The 25,495-nt window shown below is 40.8% G+C and overlaps 1 protein-coding gene across 1 annotated transcript in view; it reads right to left on the minus strand.

The window, feature by feature from the left end:
- Cacna2d3 (calcium voltage-gated channel auxiliary subunit alpha2delta 3) overlaps nucleotides 1-25,495 on the minus strand; it is a gene marked incomplete at its 5' end in the record, with an annotated part of 864,940 nt that overhangs the window by 266,239 nt on the left and 573,206 nt on the right. The gene's annotated exons all lie outside the window — the stretch shown is intronic.

Raw genomic sequence — 25,495 nt, forward strand, 5'->3', positions numbered from 1 at the left:
ACTCCATTTCTTTCTAGAAGACACTTGAGGTCAAGATTTTAAAAAAAAAAAAAAAAGCCTGGGTCACAGCGTCAAAACCATTTAACTATCAAATCTTTAGTACGCAGATATCCCCCATGTCTACATTTACAAAGTTCACGTAGTTCAATTGGCCATGAATTCTGGGCACTCAAACAAAAAAAGTTGGTTGAAACATAAGCTTCAGTAACTGTTGCCAAACAGTTTCAAAAAGCAGGGAAGTCAAGGAATAAAACGAGATTTTGTCTTGGCTCCCATTTCATAGGAACTCTCAGGTGGTGAACCAACGAGTATTTTTGATACCAGGATAAACATAATTTTTATTCCTTCCCTTCCTAGAAAGATGACCGACCTCAGGGATGGTGAGATTGTTTGGCATTTTCTCTTTTCTGTTGTCTTCTCCTCTACTCTCCCTCACTTCCTAATCTTTCCCCCCTTTTTACAAACTTTAGTTTTATTCTCTAAGAGGTAAAAGCCTCCTCCACCAGGTTTGAACAAAATCTTCACAGGTACAGAAGAATAGTGGGAGGATTTGTGTAGATTCATAGGCTGTTATATTTTGAAAGGAGCAGTAGAGAACAGCTGTCCCTCCTTTTGGCAATAGCTCTTTGATTAGACTCTGAGGCAAAAATCCATCCCAGATCTTGTGGGTGGACTGGGGATGATTCTGCCCTCCTGTTAATCCAAGGGGAGACACGTGACTCCCACTAGCCACTCAGAATTCTTCATCCTGTCGCCAATGATATTGGTTCAAGTAGAGGAGCAGGCGGTAGAAGCCCAGAGTATCAGTACCAACAGTTTAGCCAGAACCATAAGGAAGGAGAATATTTTTCTTTCAGGAGCAGGGGCTCCATTGGCAGAATTGGAGCTGTTGGTGACTGAATTGCCAAGACAATATATTATCAATTATCTATACCAGTGGTTCATGACTTTGCTCTTTGGAGGAAAAAAAAAATTTATGTAGCATAGATAAATCAAAGTTTGAGTGGGCCCTCTGACCCAGTTCCATCACAGCCACTGTGCAGGAGGGCCCAACATGGACCTCAGGGATCAGTTGCCTGCTTGCTCTTCGTTGCAGAGATACACACCTGCTGTACTCTAGGAAAACACATGGGTGTCACACTCCCTAGATAGCATCACAAACCATGGACGTTCAGGGAACAGACCAGTAACCGAGACAATAACTTCCCAAGAATGTGGTGGGCCTCACTCCAAGAACCTTTTTAACATCATGAATGGTATCACCTCCAAGAGTATCACACTGAAGCAAATACTTTGCATCCTTTATAGAACACAGTACCATGTTGCTTTGCTGAGAATCATCTCTTGGTTAAGGGAAGGGCTCAGGAGGAAGTCCCACACTGTTCCTGTCTGCCAGAGAACACACTTATTTCTGTACCAACTGCCTGTCAGAGTCAAGGTCAGAACTTCTTTGCAATCTCTAAAATAGTGGTTTAGTTTTTGAAAAGACGTTTGGAGTCCATTCTCCTTAAAATTAGGAGGGGAAAGAAAGAAAGAAAGGAAGGAAGGAAGGAAGGAAGGAAGGAAGGAAGGAAGGAAGGAAGGAAGGAAGGAAGGAAGGAAGGAAGAAAGAAAGATCTGGTTACTTTTTCGACAAGTTAATTAAGTCCCATCTGTCTCAATGTGACTGCCCTCTATTTTGAAGTGGAAAAAAAAGACAGAGAATCCAAACTGGCAATAATGTCCTTTTAATTGAATAAACCAACAGTTTTCTCATTCTAATGAGCATAAACTGTTTACAGAAAAGATTTTATTTAAATTACCCAGAGTGATTATTTTAAATGCACAGTTTGGTTAAAAGCTACAGTCATAAATAATTAATTTTTCTCTTTAAAAGATTTATGCAAATGTAAGCCATGAGGCTAAAAATGGAAAGTGTCTTATCCCATATGAATGGAGTTTGCATTTCTCTTCCTTGCTACTTCATCTCCATATTTCTGTTTTTGCACCTACCCTATATACAAACCATATCTGCCCTGACTTGCCCTGGTCTGGCCTAGTGTCATCATGATCCCCACTCATTCTTACTGAACACTTTTTCCCCCCTAATTTTAAGAACAAGAAATAGTTCTTAAATAGTTAAAACAATAAACAGTTTTTTTTTTAAGTCTCCAAATAATGCCACATTGCATGTGAATGTTAGCAAACTCTTGGCGATGGAAGTAAGACAGATTCCATCAATCAGGCCATGGGCAGGCATTCTGCGGAGTAAGCAGAGCTCATAGAAACAAACCCATTGGGAAATGTTATGGTTTGGATGTGAGGTGTCCCCCAAGCTCATATGTAAGATAATACAAGGAGGTCTAGAGGAAATGATTGGGTTGTGAGAGCCTTCACCCAATCAGTGAATTAATCATCTGAAGGGATTAATCACCTGAGAACTGAAGGCAGGTAGGGTGCATTTAGAGGAGGTGAGTCCCTTAGTCTGTCTTTGGGGGATATATTTTGTATCTAATAAGTGGAGTCTCTTTCTGCTTCCTGATCTTCATGTGAGCTACTTCCCTCCATCATACTCTTTCACCATGCTGTTCTGCCTCACCTGGAGCCTGGAGGAATGGAGCCTGCCGTCTATGGACTGAGACCTCTGAAACGGTGAGCCCTCAAGTAAAATTTTCTTCCTCTAAAATAGTTCTGGTTGATATTTTAGTCACAGCAGCAGAAAAGCTCACTGAAACAGGGAATTTCCCCCAGACTGTCCGTAACAGGGAGATAAATAAAACTACGAAGGAGGTCGTACATGACAACACAGGCCAAACTTCAGGCAGCCTAGTCCAGCAGGCTGGTTAGTGGTAGACAGCAAGAGACACCACAAAGCCAGGATTTCTGATGGTGGAGGTGGGAGCATTTCAGGACAGACTCAAGCTGAAATTCCACAATTGCTTTCACAAGAAAGCAACAGAGATACCCCCAAGCACAGCCATACAGGAGAAGCCCCTTCTAGATGATGGGCTGTTGCCAGGGATACAAGAGCATGCAGAAGCAGTGCCAGCTCAGTGACCCTGGGAGCCCAGGGTCACAGTGAGAGTGAACCTGAAGGGTATGCTCTAAGTAGAGACTGCTATGGTTTTAGCTGCTGGAAATCCCAGGTACAGGAAGAGAGGTGAACAGGGATAAATAATTTGAGAAAGATAGAAGAGGATTCAGAAGGACAGAACACGAAGGGGCAAAGGAAAAGTTGTGCATGGAATAAGGAGTCCCCAGCCCTTGGCAGATGATACCTGTGCACTGTCACTTGGCCTTGAGGTGTTTGTAAAGTGAGAGTAATGAATCCCAGTAGATAGTGCATGCATGCTTGGTGGAGATCTCCATAGCTCCCCTCCCCTCCAGTCCCTATGTTCTCAAACCCAGTCTTCTTCCACATTTGCACTGCTGGCCTGCACACGTTTCACTCTGACATGGAAGATGAACAATATGCAGATGCTAGATTGTTACCTGGCAGCAGCAGCTGGCAACCCTACCCTACTTCAGCAGCCACAGAACCAGCGGATGAGAGGGGAGAAGGCAGGCCCCGGAGGCAGGATGCTAAATCAGTTATTCTGACAACAGCCCAGCTAGGCAGAGCTATCATGATTCCCGCTTTCACATATGATGAAATAGAGGCCCAGGAGTGCTAAGCCAGCAGTTGCAGCTCGGATAGCTGCTCATTGACAAATTGACTATTCAAACCCAAGCCATCTGACTCCAGAACCTGTGCTCTTAACTAGCACAGGACATCGTTTCCAACTTCATTAATGGTACAAACACCATAATGGGAAGAAAAGAGAAATCACTCCTCATTATTTAGAAAATCTTTTTGATTCTTTAAAACTTACATATTGCAATTTTGGGGGGTGACCAAGAGGTGGATCTCAAGACAGAGAAATGGACTCTGGCCCCTGAGATGGCCTATGCCAGCTGAACTTGCTTGGCCTAACAGTACCTGGCCTGAGGTACTATTAAGCCCCGGCTCACTTTGAGCTTGGGCTCACTTTAGATATGAGTGGAACTGGCCTCACTGATGCTGCCATAATCCACATCTGCTTTAGAGGTGCTTTGGAGAGAACTTTAACAGCTCATGCACCTTGGACTAAAGCAGTTCAATGGGTAATGAGCAAATGAATCAGAAGCCCAGATTAAATGTGCATCCAAATAACCACAGGGTCCACCATTAAGAGGGCAGAGGGCACTCAGCAAAAGAGTCTGATTTTGGCCTTGATCCCATAGACTTTCCTAGCAGACTTACTGAATATGAAATAATTCACTGGTTTGATTTTTTTTGGGGGGTGCAGGGGCAATGTTTATCAAGGATTGAACTCAGGGGCACTCATTCAGTCAGCCGCATCCCCAGACCTATTTTGTATTTTATTTACAGACAGGGTCTCACTGAGTTGCTTAGCACCTCGCTTTTGCTAAGGCTGGCTTTGAACTTGTGATCCTCCTCCCTCAGCCTCCCGAGATGCTGGGATTATAGGCATGTGCCACCATGCCCAGCACTGGTTTGATTTTTAAACATTTATATTTTACTGCAGAAAAGATATTGTTTGTTTGTTTGAAACAAATTCTTTAAATGGATATTTGGGGAGTTACTCGATGCCTCGGTTTTATCATCTGCAAACAGGGATAACAATAGCACAAATTTCTTAAGACTTATCTGTTTATACTTTTTAAAAAATATTTATTTTTAAGTTTTAGGTGGACACAATATCTTTATTTTACATTTATGTGGTGCTGAGGATCAAACCCAGTGCCTCATGCATGCTAGGCGAGCACTCTACCACTGAGCCACAACTCCAGCCCTGTTTATACTTAATGATAATTTAATTTTCTATTTAAATAAAATGTTCATGTTACATTTACTTAGAAATATGTTTGGAACTGTTCCTGGATAATAGTAAATATTGAATAAATCAATAACTGTGATTATTATTATTATTTTGAGTTACTTAATTAGTAATATGGACCCAGAGAGAGGTATGTTTTCTTCACTCAAGAAAAGCTATTAATGTCTCCTGCATACTAGATGCTGAAAATTGATGGAGAAATCTTTTAGAACTGAATAGATGAGGATACCTGCTCTGGGAAAATTCAGATGAGTTATGACTGCCATGGTTATTGTAACACAGGTATTTTTAATGCTCTATAATATGACTGCCTTAATTTGTATTGTCCATTACAGTTTAGTATCTGATCTGATGAGAAAGGGAAACTGAGGCCTAGAAAAGAGTAGATGGCTAGTAAGGGGCAGAGCAAGGAGATGCAACACAATTTTCAAGCTTCCTTTCTCAATGTTCATTCAGTTCTAGGGCCATACTGAGAAGCAGCGCTTGAGGAGGTCAAAGGTCAGTCTTTTCGTGTTCCCAGGATCCCCATTCCTCTCCTTTGGGGTGTTTACAATGTGATATTTGGGGACCCCCTCTGACTGCTTCCCCAAGTGGATACTAAGAAGAAGGCAGTTACCACCAAGAGACAACAGGAGGCTTGAGGACACTAAAGTGTCTGGCTACCCTGTTAGGTTTCCCCAATGCTTGGTCACTGAGCACCTGGGCCATGGTGGGACCTTCCTGAACAATCAGGCCAGAGATATCAAGCAAAACCAGCTGGGGAAAGCAGTCAAATGTGTTCACCTCAACAGATGGTGGAGGAGTGGTAGACAATGAATTACTAAATTGAGAAGCCACCTTTCTTAAAATCACCAATGTCCAACACTGGTGCAAAACAATAACAGCAACTTTAAGACCACAGCTGTGTCGTGACTGACAGACGAAGGATGGTTAAAAGAAGAAAATATGAAGTCCCATGATATAGCAGGATGCCAACAGAAGCCAACAGTAGAAAAAAAGGAAGAAAATAAAAAGTAAAAGGGTTCAGAATATGCTATCCCTAAATGCATCACTTTGGTCCATGGATTATTTTGAGCTGAAGACAACATGGACTTGGGTCTCTATAGCAAACCTTACTAAATAGCCCTGGTCACTCACTAGTTTCCCCCATATATTCACATCTTCACAATTAATCACCCCCTTTTCTTTGTTCTGTCACTTCTATGAGGCCCCCATATGCATATGAAATAAACCTTTTCCCTATTAATCAGTTTTTTTAAATCAGTTAATTCACACACCCCAGTTAATAACCTAAGAGAGTAGATGAAATGATTTTTTTTCCTTCACTACAATAGCTACCTTCCAGTTTAATGCATAGAAATCAATTGTGCCTGTGGCTCATATTTTTAAGAGAAAAGGAAAGGTTTCTAGTGATCTAGATTAACAAAGAAAGAAAGAGGCAGCAGAATACAACAGACACTAGTATGGCAATATGTAAATCAATGGAAGTGTAACTGATGTGATTCTGCAATCTGTATACGGGGTAAAAATGGGAGTTTATAACCCACTTGAATCAAAGTGTGAAATATGATATATCAAGAACTATGTAATGTTTTGAACAACCAACAATAAAAATTAAAAAAAAATCAAAAAGAAAGAAAGAAAATCCTAGTAGTGCCCTGAGTTAATATATGACAGGGCTTTGAAAGGTTTTATGAAGCAATGAGTTTGAGCAGATAAGATGGCTTAAACCAACAGAATCAGTCTGCATTGTTACCTTGATGGCTTGTTATCCATATCCAACTCAAATGAGCTGTTTCGGAATTCAATTGCTCGGAAACTCAAGGCAATTGTCATTAAATGTGTTGTGAATACTGCAAATGCACTCAAGTCTCTGTGTACAGGAAAACACCCACCAGAAGACAGAAGTTCTGAAATGTGTGGGCATGGAAAATTTGTTGTTTTCATCTTTCTTTTTTGTTGCTGAGTGAAATTAATGAGTAACCACTACGGAGTCCTTCGTAGCTTCCATATCTCCACGATGGAAAATGTGAAAATCAAACATAATAAAAGAGAGCAAGTTTAAGCCATACATTCATAAACTTATTCACTCAGTCATACGATGAATTTGAGTCTTGAGTATGTAGGCCACATGCAAAGATAAATCAGATACAGACCCTGGGAGGTGTCACTATATGTGTTCCCTTTTTCCAAATTCCACATGTAAAATTGGTTGTTTTTTTTTTTTTCTTTTTAAATCATGGATGAATCAGATGGATGTGAAATTCTACACTGTCAACTTGGTAAAGTCATGGCATTCATATTTTTCCAGTTTTAAACCTATTAGAACTAGTAATATCATTCTTTGCTATTTTTTTTTTAACCTACTAAATGTCTAAAGCATTGTCCCCTGGGCTAGGCAAGAGTTGTAGACATAAGAGACTTGGGCATGACTGTCCTGGGATGCTACAAAATTGGAGAGACACAGGGTAAAGATAATTATTGAATATGATAACGGGGCCATAGAAGCAAAGCAGTGAAGGTCCCCAAAGAAGACAGTACTTAAAAGACTTGAAGGACCGTCTAAATATTAAGCAAATCAATGCAACTATAGAAGAATAAAATAATAATTGGCCAAGTGGAGACTGTTTTACCATTCATTCATCCATTCTGCTATTTGTGTGTACGATGTTGTGTGTACGATGTTGGGAATATGATGATTTAAATAAATATGGCCATTGGTGTGCAAAACTTAGAAACATGATTTTAAAAGTAGGCCAGGAGATATGTGATAATAAGCTGTAATGGAGAACAAGACATGGTTCTAGGAAAGGATGATAGATGATCCTTTTCTATTTGGAGATTCAGGGAGGGGATTTTTAATTTGATAAAGGGGGTGGATGGTACAGTGCAAATGACAAGAAGGGAAAAGACTGGAGATGTATTTTGAAACTGGAATAAATAGGACTTGTGTTTCCAACCCAATGGTGCAGGTGTCTCACAAGGAGGGTTCAGGACTACTCTTTCTTGGTACCAACCATGGCTGTCTTCAGTGGGCCTGTCTTTCTGTTAAGTCACAGGACATCTTTGATGTACAATAAGATAGGCAGTGCAGGATCTGCATGTGGGCTTGCTTGCTTCTGAAAGTTCCGATAGCCAATGATGCAGGTGTTTTATTTGTCATTCAGGTAGGTGACGAGAAGCAGTTTACAGCACAACAAAAAGACAAGCCAGTCCCACAAAGCTAGACTAAACCTAAGAGATCTAACCCGTCATTTATAATATGTTGGGGAATGGTAGGCTCCTCTATCAAGGAAATTCATACTCATGCATAAACAATTGTTTTTTATTTTTTGGTCTGAAATCAAATTTATTGATCCATTACAGATGTTAGCCGGAAAAAAGGACCACTCGTGGGACAAATTCCAAAAGCCTCCAACAGTGAAGCTAGGAGGAGTTGTAAAAATGTCCATCAGATCTAAAAAGCTGGAGTATCTTATAATGAAAATTGGAAGACTGGAAGGTATAAGTTTTTTTTTGACATCGAACCTATTTTGGCTACAGACCAGAGGGACAGGATTACACCAACGGCTGAAGGCTTGGAAGAGAGCCTTGCCTCTCCAAGAAGGATACCAAGGCACCTAAAGGGTCTTGATAGAATTCATTTATTATTTTTTCTTTGTTTTTTTCCTGCTTCTTAAGAAATTTGCTCTTTTTGGTTATACATGACAATAGAGTGTATTTTGACATATCACACATACATGGAGTCTAACTTCCCATTCTTGTGGTTGTACATGATGTGGAGTTTCACTGGTCGTGTATTCATATATGAACAGAGGAAAGTTCTGTCCCATTCATTCTACCACGATCAAGTTTTGATGGGAGAAATCACAGGCTCCTTGAAATGCACACATGGCTGGTGCATTTCATAGACTTGTACATCTCCCCATCTACATTAACCCTTCCATTCTTCACTGGGAGAAGCCAAGGAGCAGATGTTATGTAGCACAGTAGAAGACGAAACCCAAAGTGACATCTCCTGATGCTTTTTCCACATTTGAAAATTTATTCCACTTCTAGTAGAAACACGTTTTTTTGGCCAGGATATTCTGACAGTGAGACTTAACTGTAATCAACCCACCCCACGCAGAAGGAAGCTCCATGGTTCTGCTGGTGGCTGCGGGGACTCTGGGGAAGGATGGTGCTTTCAGGCCTCCAGCCAGCCTCGGTTCTGCTCTTGCTGAAATTTGTTCTGCTCCTGAACGACTTCAACATCCAAAACGCACACTTCCAGCTCCCTGCCCAAGAATGCAGAGATGTACAGAACTAGAGCTTTCCCAGGCTTCCCCCCCCAAAAAAAACACTCTTCAAGGACTTTGGGAAAATGTAGTGGACTTTTGGCAAGATGCAGGTGTTTCCATTGTAGCAGAGCAAATAGCAAAAACTGAATAAGAACTCGCTGAGTCTTGAAAACGTGCTGCCACATTGTCATCCCCTAGTTGCTTGGTTTACTGTTCCTTCTTCTCTCGGGGGGGGGGGGGGATCTGCATTTTTCTATTGGTCCCATACTCTTCACAGAGCAATTCCATTCTGTTCTCTTGTTCTGCATCCTAACAGCCCCAAATCATTTCCCTGAGGAATTCCAGCGGGTAGTCTTTAATACAGGGCTGATTTAGAGATGAACATTTGAAAATGATTGAGCACAAGAGAAGAGATTAAATTTTCTCATCTTTTCTGAGCAATGGTAACATAAGTTCATAATGTGAGGGAAAAACAGAGGTCATTCATCCAGGTTCAGTGCACATGCATATAATCCCAGTGGCTCAGGAGGCTGAGGCAGGAGGATTGTGAGTTCAAACCCAGCCTTAGCAACTTAGTCAGGCCCTAAGTAACCCAGTGAACCCTGTCTCTAAATAAAATACAAAACAGGGCTGGGGATGGGGCTAAGTGGTTAAGTGCCCCTGGGTTTAATCCCTGGTACTCTCTGAAAAAAAAAATAAACAAACCAGAGCTCAGTTAAGAAATGTCTAAGAATGCCACTATTTCCTACAGACCCTATTTCATATGCAAAGGTGCCCCCAAGGTGAACTGGACAATGTCCTGGGAGGCTTCATGAGTGAGCCCCAGATACCAGCCTCAATGTGTGATGCAAAGGATTTCCTGACTGCTCATCCTGATCCAGTTCTGAGGTTTTTCTATTATTATTATTATTATTATTATTATTACTACTACTACTACTACTACTACTACTTTTTAAATTCATTTTAAACTTATGCATTAAAACTGTACATATCAATGAATACCATATGATATTTGAGACATGTATTTATCATGTAATGTTTAGATCAGGTTAAACATTACTTTTTTCTCATACATTCATCAATTCTTTATTGCAAAAGTTTCAAAATCCTTTCTTCTAGCTTTCTGAAATATACAATACCTTATCACTATCTGAGTCACCCTGCTATACTACAGCACACCAGAACTTCTTGTTCCTCTATAATTATAACCTAGTACCCATTGCTCAACCTTTCCCCCCTCACTGTCCTCTTCCCAGCCTCTGGTAACCACCGTGCTACTCTTCAATTACTATATGATCAATGTTTTTATATTTCCCATATGAGCGAGATTATGTGCTACTTGTCTTGGTATGCCTGTCTTATTTCATTTAACATGATGATCTCAAGTTCCATCCATCTTTTCAGGACTAGATTTCATTCTTTTTCGTGGCTGAATAGTATCTCATGATGTAGACATACCACATTTTCTTTATTCATTCATCATTTAATAGATACGTGGGTTGTTTCCATTTCTTGGCTCTTATGAATAGTACTGCAATGAACACCGGAGTGCAGATATTACTTCAACTTACTGGTTTCATTTCCTTTGGATATCTACCCCGCAGTAGGATTGCACAGTACACACAGTCTCCCTTTTCTTTATATCTTCGCCAATCCTTTTTATGGTTTGACAACAGCCATTCTAGCTCTAAAGAGTGTAATCTCATCATGGTTTTGATTTGTATGTCCCTGATGATTAGTGATATTGAGCATTCTTTCATGAACCCGGTCTTATTTTGAGAAATGTCTACATAGGCCTGGTAACCATTTTTTAAAGTGGGTGATTTGGTTGGCCAAGGTTTTATCTCCCTGTCCTGGTCTGCCTTCAGGTCACCTTGGCTTGTTCAACTGAGCCTCTGAAGTCTTGACCAACTTGTTGACCCCCTGCTTGACTTGTCTGACTGCTCATGGAGGTAGCCAGACTTACCATAAAAAGTCATTTAAAAGCCCCTAGTGAGTTAGATTCAGGATCCTCAATTTCCTTCAGGAAAGAAACTATGTGTATCAGGAATAGCATATGATTTCTGACATAGTGACAGTAGTTGGAGTTATACAAATTATAGGATGTGATTACAGTGTTTGCTGTGATAACACCATCAAAATCCTTTTGTGATGTCTAACACATTCAAAATGCAAATTCCAGGATATTTAAAGGCCCATCAAATAGAATTGTTATGACTTGAGATTAAAACCCAGGAATGCTGGGGTTTCTTTTACAAGTGTGATGAGCCGAGTTTTCCTTCTGTCATTTAATATAACACAGAGAATGCTCCATGTAAGAGATCCATGCTGCCAAATTTAACGTTTCCTATCTTGGGTTGCCAAGGCTATGGGGAACATATAATTCAGGACAAGTTGGGTTCCAGTGTCTTCATCTCTTAAAGCAGGCACTGTGGGAGTTTTTCAAAATTAAGTAGAAATGATATCACTCAGGCTTGTGAGAATAGAAACCACATTTCTATTCTCCCCCCAACAATCTGGCATTCTCCAGACTGTGCACCTCCAGTAAGCAGTGTATGTATGGGTTTGCTCTGTATCAGAGTAAACCTGTATATGAGGGAGACCTGCCTACTTGTGACATCAAACCCAAGAACGGAGTCTCACACTCATGCAGATGACCTGGAATTGAGTTCCATTTGTACTACTCATTACCCCAACTCCTTGGACAAATTCCTCAATCTCCCTAAGCTTCTGCTACATCATTTGTAAAGTGGACTTAATAGGACCCACCCTGACAAAGAGCAAAAGCACCTGGGGTGCACTTTACCTAGTCCATGATGGTAGCTCTTAGCACCCCAGTTATCCTAAGAGTGCTGTTCAGGTGAGGCCCACCTGACTGCACTGGTGGGGAAGGATGCTTCTGAAGGGCACCAGCGATTTCCACAGCTCGGCTTTTCCTCCAAAGCCTCCTGGTTCCAACCTGCTGGTCACAGCCCAAAATTAGGAGCACAAAATTAAAACTACACTGAGATTTCATCTCACTCCCATCCTAATGGCAATTATCAAGAATACAAGTAACAATAAATGTTGTCAAGGATGTGGGGGAAAATGTTCACTCGTATATCACTCATGGGATTGGTGCAACCATTCTGGAAAGCAGTATGGAAATTCCTCAGGAAACTTGGAATGGAACCACCATTTGACCCAGTTGTCTCACTCTTTGGCATATACCCAAAGGACTTAAAATCAGCACACTAAGTGTCACAGCCATGACAATATTTACAGCAGATCAACTCACAATAGATAAACTATAGAACCAACCTAGGTTTCCCTTCAATAAATGAATGGATAAAGAAAATATGGTATATATACACAATGGAATGTTACCGAGCCATAAGGAAGAATGAAATTACGGCATTTGCCAGTAAATAGATAGAACCAGAGACTATTGTGTTAAGTGAAATAAGCCAATCCCCCCAAACCAAAAGCTAAATATTCTCTCTGATATTCAGATGCTGATTCACATTAAAGGGATGGGAGGAGTGGGAGGAAGGAAAGGAGGATGGGAGTGGGAAAGAAAGTAGAATGAATTGGACATAATTGTCCTATGTTCATATATAAATACACAACCAGTGAAACTCTGCATCATGTACAACCACAAGAATGGGAAGTTAGATTCCATGTATGTATGATATGTCAAAATACATTCCACTGTCATTCTAATACATTCTGGCATTGTAATTACTCCTTACTGTAGTCATTTCCAAATGCTATAGCCATAATGACTCCCAAAATAACAAGGGGCGATGACATCCTTAAACCTTTGTTTGATGTTTAGTTTTTCTTCAATCCTGAGCCTGGCATGGAACTTGCAGGCAGCTAAAGGTAGACACACCCCCTGGATCAGAGGCCTTCAGGGGCCAAGAGGGAAGGTGACTCTGGATGACTTTCTGCTGGGAAGAAAGACACATACATGGTCCAATCTTTTTCCTTTTCTTTTGGAGAGTGTCAGAATTTGGCCTGTCTAAAATAAAAGAAATGCAGAATTCCTTCCCCAAGACTCTGTGTATGAAACAACAAAATAACATTGTTATTCCGGATTGTTAGATGATAATGATTAGCATTTATCAAGAGCTTGCTACGTGCTGGGCAGGATGCTGAGCAACATTATCTTTCTTAAATCTTCACAACTCAATGAGATCAGCACCATTATTATTCCCATTTTACACACGACAAAAGAAATCTTGAGAATGCATAATAGCACTGATATTGGTATGCAATTTATTGTAGAATGCTTCAGTATAGACAGTGTGATAGAAAAGTAGGTGCTAATTTTAATCTTTATCTCAGAGGTGGTCCATTGCCCTCATCAGGAATATACTTTACGACTACTATTTAATCAAAAGGCTTCATTTCTGACCAACACCAGAGGTTGTTAACAACCATAACAGACAGTAGAAATGAATTCCAATGGGTAAAATTGGAGGTGTCCAATCTATACGGATTCAATATATTGCAGGGGTCTTGCCTTTCTCTGAATGAACCTACATAAGGACTTTGGGAGCTCTCTCTTTGAAAATAGTGCCCCAGCCTGATTTTTAAATAATGTTGCCTTCAGCTGTTGACTCAGGCCTGTAGGTCACCTGAGTCCAAATAGAAGGTAAACACACTGCTGCAAATAATCCATCTGCTCTGATGCAAGGTGTCATCAGAACCCTGAATAGAAGAAAGGACTGGGATCTGGGAGTTTTCAGAGCATGTGGCTTTTGTGTATGCTTGCTCATACATGTCTGTATTGATGGCAGAATTGGCCTGGGACTTCTTTCATGATGGCCTGGTAATAAGATTGTAAGGGAAATAATTAGAGCCTTGTAGCTAAATGATGGCTGATGCAAAGAATGGCCCCAAATTACTTAACAATTATAAATTATCTAATTGGCTTTGATTGATCACTGCAAGAACTTAAGCTGTATTTTTAAAAACTGAAAATTATGACACCCTAGTGCCCACTATAGGGACTGATCCTGAGCATAATAGATATCTGGTCAATAGATAACAAGGTCATCCTACATCTGGTTCCACAAAGGCCACTAAAATAATGATGGCTAAAGAGTAGGCACACTGGTTGGCTGCCCAGCTGGCAGAGAGGGAATATAGTCTATCTCCGTAAGAGAACCACAGAGTCCGTACATTCAGCCTTATGTTGGTTTATCATCGCAAGAGAAATGGGAAATTGACAAATTCAATCTAGATTCCATGAAGTCTGGGGAAATCACTAGACCTTACAAAAATGTACATCTCTGCCAATATAGCAGAGGCTGCCGTGAATGTGTGTACTGTGTCCAAGGCACAGCCCTCTCTCAATGTGTTTCTGCATTCCCAGCCACCAATTTTCCTTTCCAAGTTTGTTCTTGTTTGCATTCAGTTGTTCTTGGTTGAAAAATCTGTTCTTAATCATATTAATAGCTAAAATTAAGATTATTTTAACCTTTAAATAACTTGTGTTTAACAAAACCACAGTTCTTTCTAAAAAAAAAAAGCCCACACATTTTAATAACAAAATAGTCAGTAATCTCATTTTTCCAAGTTTTTTTTTAACACAATACAGTTTTGTTTCCTATGCATTGTCATGCAGTGATCGATATTTCCTAACTTGAGAATTCTATGCTTTACATAACAGAAAACTAAATAAGAAGCAGATTGTCAAATGCTAAGATGGCAGACAGCTGCCAAAATTCTATGATTTCACCCTAGCGTGGGTCCCTTAGTATTCTGTTGCAAAAATCAAAACATTAATTCATTAAGGATTGCTTAGCATCTTCTTCAGGAAATGCACTACCATTCTATCATGATATCAGACTTTATGGGAATTTTCCTTTCCAATCTGACCCAGCGTAATTGGCTTGGCCTGAATAAGGATGGTAATTAGAAGCAGATAGCATTTATATTTTTTGGTGGAGAACTGAGTGCTAATGTTAAAGAAGCTTCATGGATCTAAATATTTTTCCTGGCCTCTCCCAATATCAAGTTTCTTTGGAGTCTACGTAAATTACGATGATGCCCTACCAGGAAAAAGAAAAAAATCACATTCCACACTTCATCCATAAACCATATCTTTAGCAAGAAAACCACTGTTAGGAACTTTTCCATCAGACCCAAGTACTATAGCATAAACAATATGCCTTAAGCAATCAACCATTTCCCAACATATTGCATATAACAATAATGCATAGAGAAAGTGTGTTGCAGATATCTGGTTCATTCCTGAAGTTTTCCCTGTTCTTCCATCTAACATCAGTGACTGCTACTCTGTGGATAAAGCTGGCAACCATACAAATCAGTTGCTTCAGACCTGAACTTGATCACTCAGCTAAGTTTTTAAAAGGAAGGACAAACATGACAAGATTTTGGACACTCTTCTTGGTGCCATGATTGGCCTTATAGCCAGTATTCTTGGTTACTTCTCTGATTCTTGGGTCTTGTTGTATAATTGTAGGAAAAGTGTAAAGGAGAGCAAGAGAAATAAACCTTAGAAAGTAGCTAATAGAGACAGAAGGCGAGGTGAAGTCTGGGTTGCTTGCTTAGCTTCTGTGAGTTCACACTAAGTACCAACCATGTGGTGGACACAGTTCTAGGTTCTAGGGTTACAACAAGACTTCGCCTTACATTGTAACAACTTATATTATTCTTGGTAAAAAATAAACAAGAAAATAATTTTTAAAGAGGGGGAAGGCACTTAATTAAAATAATGGTAAATGATCATGATTCCTGCAAAGGAAACTCACAGAGATCTGAGACAGAAAGTCAATGGGCACAGAAAGGGTTGCATTTTAGCTGCTATGTAGAACATGGGCAATAGCCTCTCCCCAATTAAGGAGGAGGGCATCAAAGTAGTCATTCCAACTGAGAAGGAAAGGCCTGTAGAAGAGCCCAGAGAGCCCAGGGAAAGGGAAAAAGTATGGGGTGTTCAAGCAACTAAGAAATTACCAGTATGATACGGAGTGAGGTGGCACTGTAATCCCAGCAGCTCTGGAGGCTGAGGCAGAAAGATCACAAGTTCAAAGCCATCCTCAGCAAAAGCAAGGGGCTAAGCAACTCAGTGAATCCCTGTTTCTAAATAAAATACAAAATAGGGCAGGGGGTGTGGCTTAGTGGCTGACTGCCCCCTGAGTTCAATCCCCAATACCTAGGATACCTACTCCCCCTCAAAAAAAAAATTACCAACATGGCTGAAGTTCTGAGAGCAAGGCAGACTGGATGGTGATGGTGGGGTTCTATTGACCATGGTAAGACCCTTGGAAGCAATACACCAAAAAAGTACATCAAAAGCCAGGAAATGCAAAAAACAATATAAAGATTAATTTCAAGGATTCCCTAAATGTCCATTATGTATCCAAAACCAGGTATGATTCCAACAGTGCCAAACCCTTTGAAAAATTCCCCCTATAGTTAACAGTGGGCAAAAGTATGATTAATTTTTATCTTAACAATGACATGGATGGTATTAAAACACCTTTGCTCTTTAGAATGCCACTATTTAGCTCCTCAAAGCATGGACACATGAATTCGGGCCTTCTTAATAGATGTAGCCAATGCATCATGAGGTTAGTGGTGATGGGCACTTGAAAGAATAGTACTGACACATGGAGAAGAGGAATCCACTGACTGTGCATGTAAGAAAGATGGCCTTGAGCAATGTGTGGGATATGTTGGAGACAATGCTACTCTTACCCAACAGCTACAAAGTGTAGATATTTTCAGATACTCTTGACCGTTAAGATCTCAATTCTATGAGAGTTCATACATCCAAGTATATATGTACACCTACCATGGTGCCCGGCTCTGTATTGCAGATGCTACAGTTAACCAGACACCATCCTCCTCAAGGAGTTTACCATTCGGTGGGATAAACCATACATGTAGATTTCTTGATAGAAGACAGAAGTTCTAGGATGCTGCTCATGTTAGGAAGCAGTATGAGAGCTCCATTATAGATTGGGGTCCATCTGAGGAAGTCAGGAAGCCTCTGTGTGGAGATGATAATGACATGGAGAGCATAGGATAAGCATAGAGCCTTCCAGATGGGATGAGAGGAAGACACTGTTTCTCGAAGCAGGAGCAGCATGTGCAGTGGTCTAGGTAAGAGAGAACATCAGGTTGGTTCTTGAGACCACATGAATATGTGACGAGGGCCAAGCTGAACGGGAGCATGGAATGAAGAAAGGCCATGTTGAAAGAAGCTATATGGAGTCCGGTTATCAACTTCTTCAAATGCTTGGGACTTAGGACCCCCTGGAAGGTTTTGACCCAGTGGTTATCGTACCATACTTTATTATCCTCTAATTTATAAGTTGACATTAAAAATAGCTCAACTGCAGGGAGCAGTGGTGCATGCCTGTAATCCCAGTAGCTAGGGAGGCTGAGGCAGGAGGATCACAAGTTCAAAGCCAGCCTCAGCAACTTAGCGAGGCTCTGAGCAACTCAGTAAGACTTTGTCTCTAAATTATATATAAAAGGGGCTGGGGATGTGGCTCAGTGATCAAGTGTCCCTGGGTTCAATCCCCAATACTCCACTCCCCAAAAAATAGTTCAAGTGTTTATAAAGCTCTTTCAAACTAGGTTTTCTAATGCTTTTCAGAGGCAGAGAGAAAAAAAAAATCATCTAACTTGATCTCACCATGACCTTGCCCTGAAAAAGTGCAAGGACTGTGATTCCCATTGATTTGATTCCTTCCATTGCAATACCAGGGGAGATTCATTGATAAAAGGTATGTTTGAACCCTGTCTTTCTTAAAGGAAGGACCCTTCATGTGGAAGCAAATGCTGCTTTTACAGTGGGCTCAGACAGAGAGAAGCAGGCTCTGAGGTGAATACCCTTGCTTCACCTCGGGTCACTTTTCATTTGATCCCTTCAGAGAAGCAATCAATGACAAGAGTGTTTAATAGTCTGTTCCAACACCGAAAAGATGTTGCTATTCCAGGTTCTCTCATTAAACATAATGGACATTGATTTGAAAATGTGTTCCCTTTCCCCGAATAAACTGTTGTCCGTATTTTTCCTCTTTTTGTTCAGAACAAGAGAGAATTTTCCCTGAGGAACTGGCACTGAGCATCATGTTTGGTTTGGACATCTAATGGGAGTGCACATCACCAGCAGAATATGGTTGGAAGGCGCCCCCGATTGCCATACCATTCATGAGTGGCTCTGAAAGCCACCAAGACAAGAGCAGGCAAAGGAAACTTGTAAACAGAAGCAGGTTAAGACCCTAAGGCAGGTGAAACAGTCTTGTCCACAACATCTTTGAGCTTTGGCCTCCGAGATGATACACTTATACTTGGCACATCAATTCTTTTGGAATAAAAGACTTGAATATTTCACATGGAGAAAAATCTTGTGTACCACAAGAGAAGGGAAACTGGCAGCTTCCATCAAACCACAGGCTGATTCTCTGGGATTATTTTAATTGTTCTTCATGCTGGTAATAAGAGGAATGTGTTCATTTCGATCAAAACCATGTCAAAGCATGAGAATCAGTTCTGAGAACCTAAGCTGCCCAAATATCTGGGCAATGAAGAGGGAAAAAAAGCAATACAGATTTGGTTGTAGAGGCCAATATACCTCCCTTAATTTTCCGAAGGCACAGGGAGAGGGTTTCCTACCACCCATGCAGCCAGGATGGTATATGGAGGAAAGTCAAGACGGGTAGAGGAATGGGGTGGGGTCAGGGGCTCACTTGTTGTGAAATCTTGGGCTAAAAAGAGGCTTTGACTCAGAGAACAGGTAAGAAGATATGCTCCTGAAGATTAATGCTAGAGCCTATTTGGGATGGAACTTGCAGAACCTTGCCCAGAAAAACAAAGGTCTAGAAATGCCAGCTCCTTCAGATTTCAAGCATTGTCTCTTATCCATACATCTTTCTTACAAGAAACTGTTATGGACATTCCTGTCTGATCTATTTCTATCACATGATCCTTCCTGAAACACAGCTGATTAGATAAGAAGTAGACTTCAGGCCTCAGTGGAACCATGGGCCACAGTATATGATGCAATTTGCTCAGAAATGTAAATTCAGATATATAGAGTTCATCTCTGTTGGGTTTGAACCAGACATCACGAAAGGCCAGGACCTGGAGGAAACCATTTTTTTTTTTTTTTTTGCACCAGGGATTGAACCCAGGGGGTGCTTAACCACTAAGCCACATCCCCAGCCCTGTTTTTGTATTTTATTTAGAGACAGGGCCTCGCTGAGTTGCTGAGGGCTTCACTGAGTTGCTGAGGTTGGCTTTGAACTTGTGATCCTTCTGCTTCAGCCTCTTGAATACCACCAAGGGATTACAGGTGTGTGCCACTGCACCTGGCTAGGAAACCATGTTTTACACACGACTGACCTGTTTTGTAAAGAATTTAAAAATTACAGCAGATGCTTGAGACAGTGAGGCTCCAGAAAGAGAAAACAAAGAGAGGGATCATTTGCTCTTAGCAATTGCCTACTCCTTTTACTCCCTCTCCCTGCTGAGGTGCCCCTGTATCCACCCAATCAATCTCTCCTAGTTTGAGTGGGTTCCTTTTCCTAGAGCTTGTGTTTTCTAAGAGGTGATATAAGTACATTTTAAATGACCTAAAGCAATAGCACAATATAAGGCAGAGATATTATAAAACACTAACTTAGCCAAGCGTCGTGACACATGCTTGTAATTCCAGCAGTTTGGTAGGCTGAGGCAGGAGGATCGAGAGTTCAAACCAGCTTCAGCAACTTATCGAGGCCTTAAGCAATTCATTGAGAATCTGTTTCTAAATAAAATATGAAAAAGGGCTGGGGATGTGGCTCAGTGGTTGAGTGCCCATTGGTTCAATCCCTGGTACCTAATAATAATAATGATAATAATAATATGATTATTAGAGTAGCCTTTTGAACCTGACTTTCTAATACAGCCAGTGACATAAGCTCCCAACTCCCATAATTATCTTTCCTAACTGGACCCAACCTTGATGTAAACACAAAGGTACAGCACACAATCTCCAGTAGCATATTCCCACACTGCCATTAAGAGAGATTGACCTGTGAGGACCTGGAATACCACCAAGGATCTGCAGTGACAAGAAGGAGCCGAGAATTGCTTCAGAGCCTCCCTGGGCCCTCAGGAGGTAGTGAAGCAAATGGGATTCCATGATCCCTCTCCCCAGTATCTACCACAATAGTTCTGCTTCTCTGAATTTTATGCACTAAGGATCCATGGAAACATTTGACCAGAAAACGGGATACTTTGCTTGAAATGAACACTGTGCTGACACGACCCGTGATCCCTGGGTCATGGATGGTTTTGGCTTCTACAGACAAGTTCTGTGAAGGACTCTATACTTCTCAGTTCTCCCTACATCAATTTCCTTAGGGACCGGTTTTGTCCTACTTAGTGAGAATCAGCCCGTCAATTAGTATCTCCATCTCACCTCTCAGTGTGGGGATGTGAACCAAACAGTCCTTTCTATCATCAACTTGGTATACATGCTGAAAGAGAAAGGGCTTATAAACATAAATGAAAGTCAGGGGACAGTAGAGGCAATGTAAAGACCCACCATGTAAAGAGCGCCTGCCTGGAAATAAAAGTCAACTAGTGACAAGGAACAAGTCAAAAGCATATGGAATCAAGCTGGGTGCAGTGCACACCTGTAATCCCAGAGGCTTGGGAGGCTGAGGCAGGAGGATCACGAGTTCAAAACCAGCCTCAGAAACTTTGCAAGGCCTTAAGCAACTTAGTGAGATCTGGTGTCTAAATAAATTTATTTTAAAAAGGGCTGGGGATGTGGTTAAGTGGTTAACCACCCTGGGTTCAATCTTTGGTACCAATAAAATAAGGAGTATGGAATTCAGTCTAGCCTTGCCTCAAGAGAGAACTACAAAGACATCCTGGTTCTAAGAGTCAACACATACTCTTTTTGACTTTTGCTACTTTGAGTTGGGAGTTACCCCTTGTAAACAAAGAATACTGAACAATCCCGGGCTTATGGGTCTCACCCAATTCTCTATGGCAGAGAACAGAATCTGGTCTTTAATTCATTAGAGACCATTGCAAGTCACAGAAACACAAAAGCAGAAACAACAATCCCCAAATCCCTAAATCTCTTTCATATTTAGCCCTAAGCTTTTGCACTAGTACACAGACATCCATATAGAGTGTTAGAACATCGTTTCTAACGTTAGTATTTTTATACCATTGGTTTGTAGTTTTGTAACACTAACACTGAGGAGAATAGAAAAAAAAGGTTGAGCTCCAAATTTTAAAAAATCATTTAATAGAGAAATCTAGCAACAAATGGAAGAGGAAAATATTTGCATGGATGTAACTGGTACCCCAAATCAGGAAGACACTCATATTTTTAGCATCAGCCTCTCCTGGCAAAATATAAGTAATTATAATAGTAATCTGTTTCAATGGAAATAAAGTACTGTAATATTTATAGTCTGTGCCAGAGTTATAATGACTGTGGGGCCAGAAGTGAAGTGTCACAGCATGCTCCACATGTTTTTAACACGGTTTCTAAAGGCTCTGGAGGCTATTAAATTTAATGAACCCATCTGCTATGAAATAGAGGTCCCAACATAATCAGTTTCTACCAATGCCATGTAATGCCGATGGCATTATCTGTTCCAAACCCAGCAGGACTGTTTGTGTTTCTCTTTACGTGTGTCTTTTTGTTTTGAAGATGGCAACTTCTTTGATATGCAGCGGTGTCTAGGGAAAACACTGTACATTCAGTCTCCAAGCTCCAGCAACATTGCTTACCAGGCCTTCAGCCCCCTGAGTAATTGCTTCTAGGCTGTATGAGGTTGTAGCTTAACACAATCACCCAAATGACTCCTAAATGGCCCAGGTGCCATGCCTGGATGGGAAACCCAAGCAAATGTACCATTTATCAAATGCAAAGCATTTTCTCCAAGTTTAGACTTGGTGGGGGGTGAGGAGGAGGGAATACACGTCCAATTTGCAAATGCAACTAAATTGGTTTGGAAGTTCCTACAAATTGCCTCCCGAAATGCATTACTAGCAAATGGGAGGGGCAGCGGCGCTTGGTAATGAATTCTCATTATTTTAAATGGTCACATTCCTACTGTTTCTAAAAGATTTCTTTGCTTCCCTTCTGTGTGTCGCTGTGGTCTGTGCAAACCTCCTCTGGAGGGGGTTGATCAGGCTGTGGATGCTTCCTGGGTTAGATAGTGCTTGTATCCTGCAAAGCAAGTCGGGGTAGCAATCCCAAGCTGATTGAGTCCCAAACGCCACAGCACAAGTCATTTGCTTACCAAATGGAACAAATTCCATTGTTAATGATTTCTATTGCTCTGCACCTAAGAGATAATGACTGTGCATGACTTGTATTCAGATAAGAAGCCTATGAATTTCAGAATTCTGGTGTTTGCTGTTTTGTCAATTCATACATGAGATCTTATTAGATTAAACATAATTAATGTTGTTAACATTAATTCATTTATTTGGTCTTCACCAGGAAAGCAAATTGAATAGAACAGGCAAGCCAGAAACAGAATATTCTAACAGACTGGTAGCAATAGGCCAGGAGGATGGTCCCTAAAAGGAAGTTTTGTCTGCCTGATTCTAGAACCAGGCTTGATCCAAAGCAGCTTTTGACTCTCATGTGCAAGAATCCAAATTCAGCTTCTGTTCACAGTTCAGCTTTTTGTTGAACTTGTCCAGACCTAGAACAGTATGAATCATTGTATAATTAATAAAAATAAAAAGAGCGCTGTACTAATAGGTCCTTTTAATCTATTCATTGAAGTCTTAAATCAATTACATGATTATATTTGTTGCTGCTGGATTCAACGATAATAACTGATGAGTCAAACAAGCAGGAATCCCTTTTGCCTTAACTACTCAGATAAGTAAGGAGAATGAAGACTTAACATCATATTAAGCAAACTTAAGGGATCAAGTGTTCTACTTCCTTAGTATTTGGTAGAAAGAAATCAGTAGCATCATAGGTCTTCTGATTCTGAAGAAATCAAAAACAATTTCAGACTATAATGTAAGGAAGAGATCCAGACTTCTGAAAACATCAGGGATGAGCAGAAACATTATGAGCTAGTATGGACACAGATGCTCTAAAACTTTATCTGAACAAAGAGGTGTTTTTTTCTCTCTTTTTGTTTGGTTTTCGTACCAGTGATTGAGGCCAGGGAGACTTAACCACTGAGCCAAATCACCCAGCCCCTTTTTGTATTTTGTTTAGAGATGGAGTCTTACTGAGTTGCTTAGCAGCTTGCTGAATTGCTGAGGCTGGCTTTGAACTCGCAATCCTCCTTCCTCAGTCTCCTGAGCCACTGGGATTATAGGCATGCACCACTGTACCCGGCATTATTTCTTATTTTGAAACAGGGTCTTGCTATGTTGCTTAGGACCTAAGTTGCTGAGGCTGGTTTTCAACTTATGATCTGCCGCTGCATCCAACTGGACAGAGAGTTTGCAGGAGGAGGTATGGGGGCATCTTCTTCTGGTCTTATCTCTCTTAACCAGAGCACAGGGACAGAAGCTGCTGTGGTATGCAGCATTCTAAAATGGCCATCACAATTTTTGCTCCAACAGGTACATTCCCATAAAATCCCTTCCCCTTCAGTGTACATGGGATACTGCTCCCATAATTAGATTACTAATCAGCTGACTTCAAGTTAATGAAAAGAGAGATTAGGCCAGGTAGGTCTCACCTGATGGAAGAAACTTTTAAAAAAAGGTGAATCACCCTAGAGAGACACTCTGGCTGGTCTAGAAAGCAAACAGCATTTCATTACTATGTCTAGGGGCCATACAGTAAGGAAATGCAGGCAACCTCTGAAAGTGGTTCCCAGTGAGTAAGAAAATGAGAACTTGGTCCTCAACTTCAGGGAACTAAATTCTGCCAACAATCTGAGGGAACTGGGAAGAGAATTCTGTACTGCAGAGGAAGCCTGCAGGTGTTGTGGTATGAACTGATCAATACAATCAGTTATAGGTACAGGTTATAGACTATAGGAATAAGATTTTGATAAGTGAGATAACAGAAATGATAGGTAAATATGAGTGTGTAGGCCATAAGTTAACTAGAGTCTTAAGTAAGCATTAAATAAGTTACTAATACTGGTTATGTAAAGCAATTGCTGTGGTAACACTACCTGATCACAGTTCCCTCCTTGCTGGAGTAGAAAGGATGGAGTCACTATGGCTACATGAACAAACAGGTATAGTCATAGGGACTCCATCTCAGCTGTTCTAGACTCCACCTTAGTTTTTCTGTTATTGCTGCTGTGAAGAGACAGCTGCAGGACCCATTTTTGAGAAAACAAAATGAAAACTGTTTGCTGCTAAATTCAAAAAAAATATATTGTCTTCTGTACTTTGTACCCCACAAAATGTACTCAACCCAGGATATGGTGGTTTTGGTGATCTATATGACTTTGAAGTAGATTCTCGCCCCAGCGGACCACCTGCTTGACAGTTGTGTAACACCTGCTTAAACCCAAGATGTGGAGGCTGGGGATATAGCTCAGTTGGTAGAGTGTTTGCCTCGCATGCACTAGGCCCTAGGTTCAATACCCAGCACCACAAAAAAAAAAAAAAAAAAAAAAAAAAAAAAAGGAAAACCAAGATGCAGCCAGGAAATACTGCTCTCCCACAGAGCATCAATTTCTAGGGGTGACAGTCCCTGGCCAAGTAAATAAAGCTCTCTAATTTGTTTCAAATTTGGACTCTGAGTGTTTTCTGCATGGTCTCCCTATAAAACAAGGAGACAACTCGTAAGGACCTGCAAGCCACTAGCTAAGGTTCAGCCATCTATACTGAGACTCTAGACCCTTGAGATAACACTCTGTGTTGTCTAGAGCAGGGCCGACTGATTAACTGGCCATGGAGAATAAACACAGCTCTCTGGTGATGGTGAGTGTATCTGTGGTCCTAGCTAAAAATCACAACTCTCAGACCCAATTGTGGCCCTCCATTTTTGTGTCTGGGAAGACCATTTTCCCTCCTGGAGCATAGAGCTCTGGGAAGCTACCAAGAAACAACAGGACAGGAAACAGATACTAACCCCCAAGAAGGAGAGTCTGTTTAAAAACTACCCATAGCCAAGAACATAAATTCACACTAGATTTCCAGAAGGAAATAATTATAGGTAGTATATATTGCTTTATCACCATTTATAGATGTTCAGCTCTTTGAGGCAATTCTGGAAGGTAAGTTTCATCCCCATTTTATAATGCAGAGAACGACACACATGTGAAGTGACTAGCTTCAGGTGACAGAGCTGACACGGAATAGATGTGCATCTCAAACCTAGGCTTTTGTTTTAACTCTAAAGTCAGTACTGTTAGCTCACAATCTAAGGTATGTGTCTAA

Source organism: Marmota marmota, unplaced genomic scaffold, assembly GCF_001458135.2.
Source record: "Marmota marmota marmota unplaced genomic scaffold, marMar, whole genome shotgun sequence".
NCBI lineage: Eukaryota > Metazoa > Chordata > Mammalia > Rodentia > Sciuridae > Marmota > Marmota marmota.